Source organism: Mastomys coucha, unplaced genomic scaffold (assembly GCF_008632895.1).
Source record: "Mastomys coucha isolate ucsf_1 unplaced genomic scaffold, UCSF_Mcou_1 pScaffold15, whole genome shotgun sequence".
Taxonomy (NCBI): domain Eukaryota; kingdom Metazoa; phylum Chordata; class Mammalia; order Rodentia; family Muridae; genus Mastomys; species Mastomys coucha.
Window position 1 is genome coordinate 92,529,550 of NW_022196897.1, and position 7,280 is coordinate 92,536,829.

The following is a 7,280-nucleotide window of genomic DNA, read 5'->3' on the forward strand; positions in this document are numbered from 1 at the left end:
CCAACCCACTTACTTTCTCATGGTTATTCAATTTGTTTTCTGGTTTTGTCTGCTATAAGTAAAACTTTAGGAATATCTGTGTGTAAGTCATTTTGATGACAGGTGCATGTTAATTTATATTTGTAATTGATCCCATGTAGAGCAGATTACTTACTTTTGTTTGTGAATCTTCAGTTGTTGCAATGTTATTTGTTGGAAAGATTAACCTTTCCCCAGTTCATTATCTGAGCTTTGTTTAAAGCAATGGGATAGCTTTCCAACCTCTGCCTCTGACCCTGCGCAGCCATTGCAAGATTGATGTCTAAAAAGAATTGGATTGCTATCTATGAACTCATTTTTAAGGAAGCAGTGATGACTGCCGGGAAAGTTGTCCATATGCCTAAACACTCTGAGCTGGTAGACAAGAAGGTGCCTAACCTTCATGTGTATAGAAGGTCATGCAATCTCTCAAATCCTGAGTCTACATGTCCTGGAGACATTCCTATTGGTACCTTGGGAACAAGGACATCCAGTACCTCGGACATTACCCTAACCTACCTTCAAGGATTGTGCTATGTTAAGTAGGATTGCCCCTATGTTGCAGGTGTTGTGAGATTGGCAGGCATTATCCCAAAGGTCCAGAGGGAGAGTGATCTGCAAGGTCCTCAGAGGAGGCAGACAAACACCTACAGAAGGAAAGCTGTTCCCATGGGGCTGGCAAGAAAGATGAGCCTGGGGCTGGCTTAGCAATCGACTTCCACTTTAGAGGCAGCTATGGTTGTAGCTTAGGTCAGCCACCTCAGTGAAGTTGGAGGCTGTGTTGTGTTGAATAAACTTTAAAGAAAAAAATGATGTCTTCATGTATGTGTGAGTCTGTTTCCATCTTCTTTGTTTTATCCCATTGGTCTGTATGTAAGAGATTGTTGCTATTGATGTAGCTTTAGCATGAATCTTGACAGCAATCACCTCTATACGTGCTGCAGAATTTATATATATATATTCTTTAAATTTAAATTGTTTTCTATCTAGTTTCATAACGTTGAGTCCTAAATTGTCAGTTACTTCAAAGTCTTGCTGGAACTTTGACTGGCATTGCCTTGAGTCTATAGATGTGCAGAGAGTCTCCATCTTATGAATGTCTAAATAAGAAGCACAGCTCCTTTCACTCCTCCTTGTTCTGTTTGATGCTTGCCGGTGCTAGCGTAGAACATATTACTGTCGCCTAAGTGATTCACAGTCTCTTGATGCTTTCAAAAGCTATTCATTTTGTCAAATTATTTTTAAAATTATGTTGTTAACACAGAGAAATAGATTTATTTGGGTGTAGGATTTATATATTAAGTATAGGATTTGTATATTATACTCTTGGCAAATTTACTTATTATTTATGATATTTTTCTTGTTCTGTAGAACTTATTGATATAATAATCTGTTCTTCATTCAGGATTGATTGCTCATTTTTTTCCTTCCATTTCTCTCCTTTTTAAAATTCTTTTTGTGACAGAGTCTCACCATACAACTCTAATTGGCCTGGAGCTCAGTGTATAGACCATAGTGTCCTCAGGCTCACAGACCCCTACCTCATGAGTGCTGGATTAAGGACATTTTGTTATTACATGGTTTACTCAACTCTTTGGGATCTTCTTTCTTACCAGCCATACTGGCTGAGACAATTAGGATATGCAAAGACTATTACAGCCAAATGGTTCCTTGGAGCAGAAATTGGGGATAAACATAAAGGATCCTGGTCTGATCTTGTCTTTCTCAGACCAGTTCCTTCATGTATTTTTTTTTTACTCCAATTTTCTCTCTGCTTTTGATGCGATGTCTGGTCCAGTCTCTGTTACTCATCAGAAGCAGAATAGGATGTCTATTCATTCCTCAAAATCTGTAGCAATGTTTTAGGTCAGAATCAAAGGTTTTCATATTTATTCCCATGCTGATAAGAAGGAAGAGCTATGGGATTATTGTTTGGGGTGCAGCCAGATCAGAGTTCTCACATGGATTAGAGAATGACAAGTTTACTTAAGGCCAAATTATAAAAGGAATGTCTAGCGGGGGAATGTGAGCTACCTCTTTTTGTTGAGTATGCTAAAGGTTTTCTTTTCTTTCTTTTTTTTTTTTTTAAATCTTGATAGTGCTGCTAGACAAGATGTTATACTTTCAAAACTTATCTTGTTAGATTGGGGTTATATCTCAAGAGGCTATAGTTGCAAGGCCCAGCATTTTATCTTTAGTGTCAGAAAATCAAACCTGGCTACAACGATGACTGGGCTGGCAAGATATGTCCACTGGTACAAGACACAATGGTTGATCAATATTATGGAAATATGAAACATTTTCTGATTGACTTTAAGACACACTCTATAATATGACAGAATTTGTGCCCCATACTCTTAACTGTGCCAAAAATTCATGGTTGGTTAGGCCATGGGCCCTAAGGGAAAGCCTAGTGCTATTATGCTACTTAATTAACATAACAATAATTTTCTGCTAAGTTCATATTTTTGTACACAAAGAGTATTACATCTCTCAACTCCTATTAGAAAGGCTCTTTTTCATTTTTATTTTTACAGTAGATGGTGATTAATACAGAGAACTACAACTCATCAGGACGTAGAAAATAGAGACTCCCACCAGCAATGAAGGATTGTTCCTCTTTCTCCACGACCCCACCAGCATCTACTGTCACCTGGGTTTTTGATCTTAGCCATTCTGACTGGTGTGAGGTGGAATCTCAGTGTTGTTTTGATTTGCATTTCCCTGATGACTAAGGATGTTGAAGATTTCTCTAGGTGCTTCTCAGCCATTCAGTATTCCTCAGTTGAGAATTCTTTTGCAAGCTGGTACAACAACTCTGGAAATCAGTTTGGTGGTTTCTCAGGAAATTGGACATAGTACTACCTGAGGACCCAGTTATACCACTCCTGGGCATATACCTAGAAGATGCTCCAGCATGTAATAAGGACACAAACTCCACTATGTTCATAGTAGCCTTATTTATTGCTAAGCCAGCCCCAGGTTATTACATGGTTTACTGATCTGGCTGCACCCCAAACAATAATCCCATAGCTCTTCCTTCTTATCAGCATGGGAATAAATATGAAAACCTTTGATTCTGACCTAAAACATTGCTACAGATTTTGAAGGATGAATAGACATCCTATTCTGCTTCTGATGAGTAACAGAGACTGGACCAAACATCGCATCAAAAGCAGAGAGAAAATTGGATTAAAAAAAAACCCATGAAGGTTCTATGTCCCAGTGTAGAGGAATACCGGGGCCAGGACATGGGAGAGGGTGGGTTGGTGAGCAGGGGCAGGGAATATGTTTTTTTGTTTGTTTGTTTGTTTTTTTGAGGGGATACCCAGAAAGGGGATATAAATAAGGCTACTATGAATATAGTAGCCTTATGTTCTTCAACAGAGGAATGGAAATGTGGTATACATTATACAATGGAGTACTACTCAGCTATTAAAAACAATGAATTTATGAAATTCTCAGGGAAATGGATGGATCTGGAGAATATCATCCTGAGTGAGGTAACCCAATCACAAAAGAACACACATGGTATGCACTCTCTGATACGTGGATATTAGCCCAGAAGCTCAGAATACCCAAAATACAATCCACAAACCACAAGAAACTCAAGAAGAAGGAAGACCAAAGTGTGGATACTTCAATCTTTTTTATAAGGGAGAATAAAATACCCATGGAAGGAGTTGCAGAGACAAAGTATGGAGCAGAGACTGAAGGAAGGACAATCCAGAGTCTGCCCTACCTGGGAATTCTTCCCATATTCAATCACCAAACCCAGACACTATTGTGGATGCCAGCAAGTGCTGGCTGACAGGAGCCTGATATAGCTGTTTCCTGAGAGGCTCTGCCAGTGCCCAATTAATACAGAAGTAGAGGTTCACAGCCATTCATTGGACTGAGCACAGGGTCCCCAATGAAGGAGCTAGAGAAAGGATCCAGGAGCTGAAGAGGCTTGCAGCCCCTTAGGAGGAACAAGATTATGAACTAACTAGTACCCTCAGAGCTCCCAGGGACTAAACCACCAACCAAAGAGTAAGCATGGTGGGACTCATGGCTCCAGCTGCGTATATATAGCAGAGGGTGGCCTAGTTCCAGTCATCAATGAGAGGAGAGGCCCTTGGTCCTGTGAAGGTTCTATGTCCCAGTGTAGGGGAATACCAGGGCCAGGACATGGGAGAGGGTGGGTTGGTGAGCAGGGGCAGGGAATAGGTTTTTTTTGTTGTTGTTGTTTGTTTTTTTTGAGGGGATACCCAGAAAGGGGACATAATTTGAAATGTAAATAAGGAAAATATTTAATAAAAAAAAACAAAAACAAAAACAAAATAAAACAAAAAAGCTAAAAAAAAATTAGAGACTTTGGGGTTCTCAGCTTTAAATAGGACATTTATATCACATACCAACTCGTAGGGCTCAGAGGTCACTGCAGAAGAGCAGCAGGAAGATCCAAGAGCCCTAGGTAAGGGATAGCTGCTATGAATCAGTATTTGTCATGCAGGACAGTACTGTTGCACATAAATTCACTGCAGCTGTGACTTGAGGCACAGACCTGAATGAGATCAAGCCAACATAGATGGCTTGAATCCAGCATAGATGGTGGAGGGCCTCACAAACCTCACATGTAGCTGAGGAGCTACTGACAATGGATGGCTCCTAGAATTGGAAGAAAGCTTCTTCTCTTTGGGAATTCAGGCTCTAAGAGGCTACTCTTAACACCAGTAGGTGGTTCCACACACATGAACTTGTAGGCATCACTAACTGGACTCAGTGGTTGAAAAAAGAAGAGCACATGAAATTAGGAGGGGAAAAGTGGTGGGCAGTCAAGGGGAGGAGTTGGAAGGGATTGAAGGGGGATGGATTTGTTCAAAATGGATTACATACATGTGTGAAATTCTCAAGCAATTTTAAAAATTACATCCTAAGTCTTAGGGAATCTGTTTTTCAGGATGGAATGTTTCATCTCAAAGGAAATTGCTGCACAAGCTCACCATGCAGAAGGCCCTGGGTTTGATCTGCAGTACCATAGAAAACTAGGTGTGGCATCTTAGACCTGTATTCCCAGCAAGGCATATAGACAAGAGGTATAGAAGTTCAAAGTTATCCTTGACTACATAGTGAGTTTAACTGTATCAGATAAGATAAACTTTACTTTGATAATACTATTTAATAAAACAATTACTGAATTAATTATATGGAAATCTATATTTTAAAGGGTACAGGCATAATAAGAACAGAAGCAAAACCAATATGAAAACTATAACTGTCAGTGACAACAGCGACGGAGCTACTGCCTTAGGCTTCCCAGTGAGCATTTCATAAGGTTCTGCTTTAATTCTAGATTACTAGTTGATCTGGAGAGAGAATATTTCAAGGCCAGAAGCTTCCAAAGCTTTCTAATTTTTTCCTTCTATTTCTTGATTTTGACTAGTCAACATCATATCTCAGAGAAATTCCTTCTCTCTCTCATATCCTGCTTGAAGAGAAGTGTTTCTTCTTCTCTCTAGTGGATTAGCCTCCTTTTCCTTGTGGGAGTCCATCCTTCTTAGCCTCTCACAACAGCTTGGGGCCTCAACACATTTCAGTGTTTTCCTAGTTAAGTTCTCCTTTATTTAGTATTAGAAGTATCTTATCTTGCTTATTTGGTGTCATTGGTGAAAGCCGCTCATTATAACCTTGAAGTTGCTGTACTAAAACACACATGTTGCCTAGAGAATGCCCATCCCTTTTGTTCCTTCTAAGAACTCAGAGCCTCTTCCAGCATCTAGTATACCTCATGCAGTCCAAATAGCTCTTTGGAATTGACTTCATTCTCTTTCTACAGAGCATGAACCCAGTACATAGTCACTAAGTTCTTCTACTTTTTAAACTTCATTTCAACTTCTGACTTTAACTTCTGTGTCCTATGCTTGTTTTATACATTAGATGCCTATGGATACAGTATCCAAGAGGCTTCTTAAAGGACCCCTGAGGATTTGCAGAAGGAAGACAGCATCAAATTATGTACAACAAAACAACAAGACCCTGTTAGTGGTTAGGCTGTACCACATTAACATCATTTCCTGGCCTCATTGGTTTAATATCACAATCTCTGTCTTACATCACATGTCCACTGCAGGTTAATTAGAGACTGAAGTCCTGTGCTTGACCACTGCCCAAGACCCTCTATTGTTTTGAATTGAAGCATCTGGGAAAGAATCTTCCTTACTTGCCAGAGGAGAAGAAGAGAGCTAGAGAAAGGTATAGCTGCCTCACTGACTCACCTCCCACACTTCACGGAGCAGAACTAATTGGATGGCTTTCTCAAGTATTGGGACCAAGATATACAACTTCCTGTTTGCCCAGAGGAGAAGAAGTCATTGGTGGATATGTTTATTCATGTTCCTTAAAAACACCAAAGTTAAGAAGGAAATCCAAATCAATAAATAATGAAAATAAAATAGAGAAAATCCAAATATACATGTAGTCAAATATTTCATGATTAAGTTAGTATTAATAAATATTTCTTTACCTCCATAAAGTTACTTAATTTTAAAGCCCAGGCTTGTACACTTAGAGTGTAACCCAAAAGTTCCTTCAGTTTCAACTTCTTTCATTTTACTTGCAAAAGGGTTGGCTTCATTTTGGCATTTCCATGCATGTATTCCATGCTTTGACCATAATCAGCCTCCCGTCACTGTCTCTCCTCTCCTGCCACCTCCTGGTGGTTCCTTTCACACACTCTAGATTACCCACATGAGGAAAAAAATCATGCAGTGTTTATAATTTTGAGTCTTCTGTGTTTTGCTTGGAACAATGATTTCCAGTTTCACCCGTTTTTTCCTCTTCCTCCTCCAACTTTCCCTCCTCATCCTCCTTTTTTTGCATTTGAAATATGTTTATTTTCTCCTTTTATTAAGCATAGATTCTTTTCTCAGACCAATTAATCTGAATAGTTTCCCTTCTCTCTGCTCCTCCCAGTCACCCCATCACCTCCTCTTCTATTTGGATCTACTTCCTTCCTTCTCACTAAAAAATAACAGGCTTCTGAGAAATGAAAACAAAACACAAGATGAGATATAATAAGAAAAAACAAAACCCATTATATCAAAGTGGGACAAGCCAAGCCAACAGAAAAGTAAAAGAACCCTGAAAGAAGGCACAAGAAACAGAGACTCACTCATTCAAATGTTAAGTAGTCCCATAAAAGTACTCAATGTACTGAGAAGCTGCAGTATACATACAAAGTACCTGGTGTGGACCCATGTAGGCTCTGTAGTTGCTGCTTC

The 7,280-nt window shown here is 39.4% G+C and overlaps 1 pseudogene; it reads left to right on the plus strand.

The window, feature by feature from the left end:
- The first annotated feature begins 297 nt into the window (after positions 1–297).
- Positions 298–785, plus strand: LOC116090614 (annotated as a pseudogene).
- The last annotated feature ends 6,495 nt before the right edge of the window (positions 786–7,280 follow it).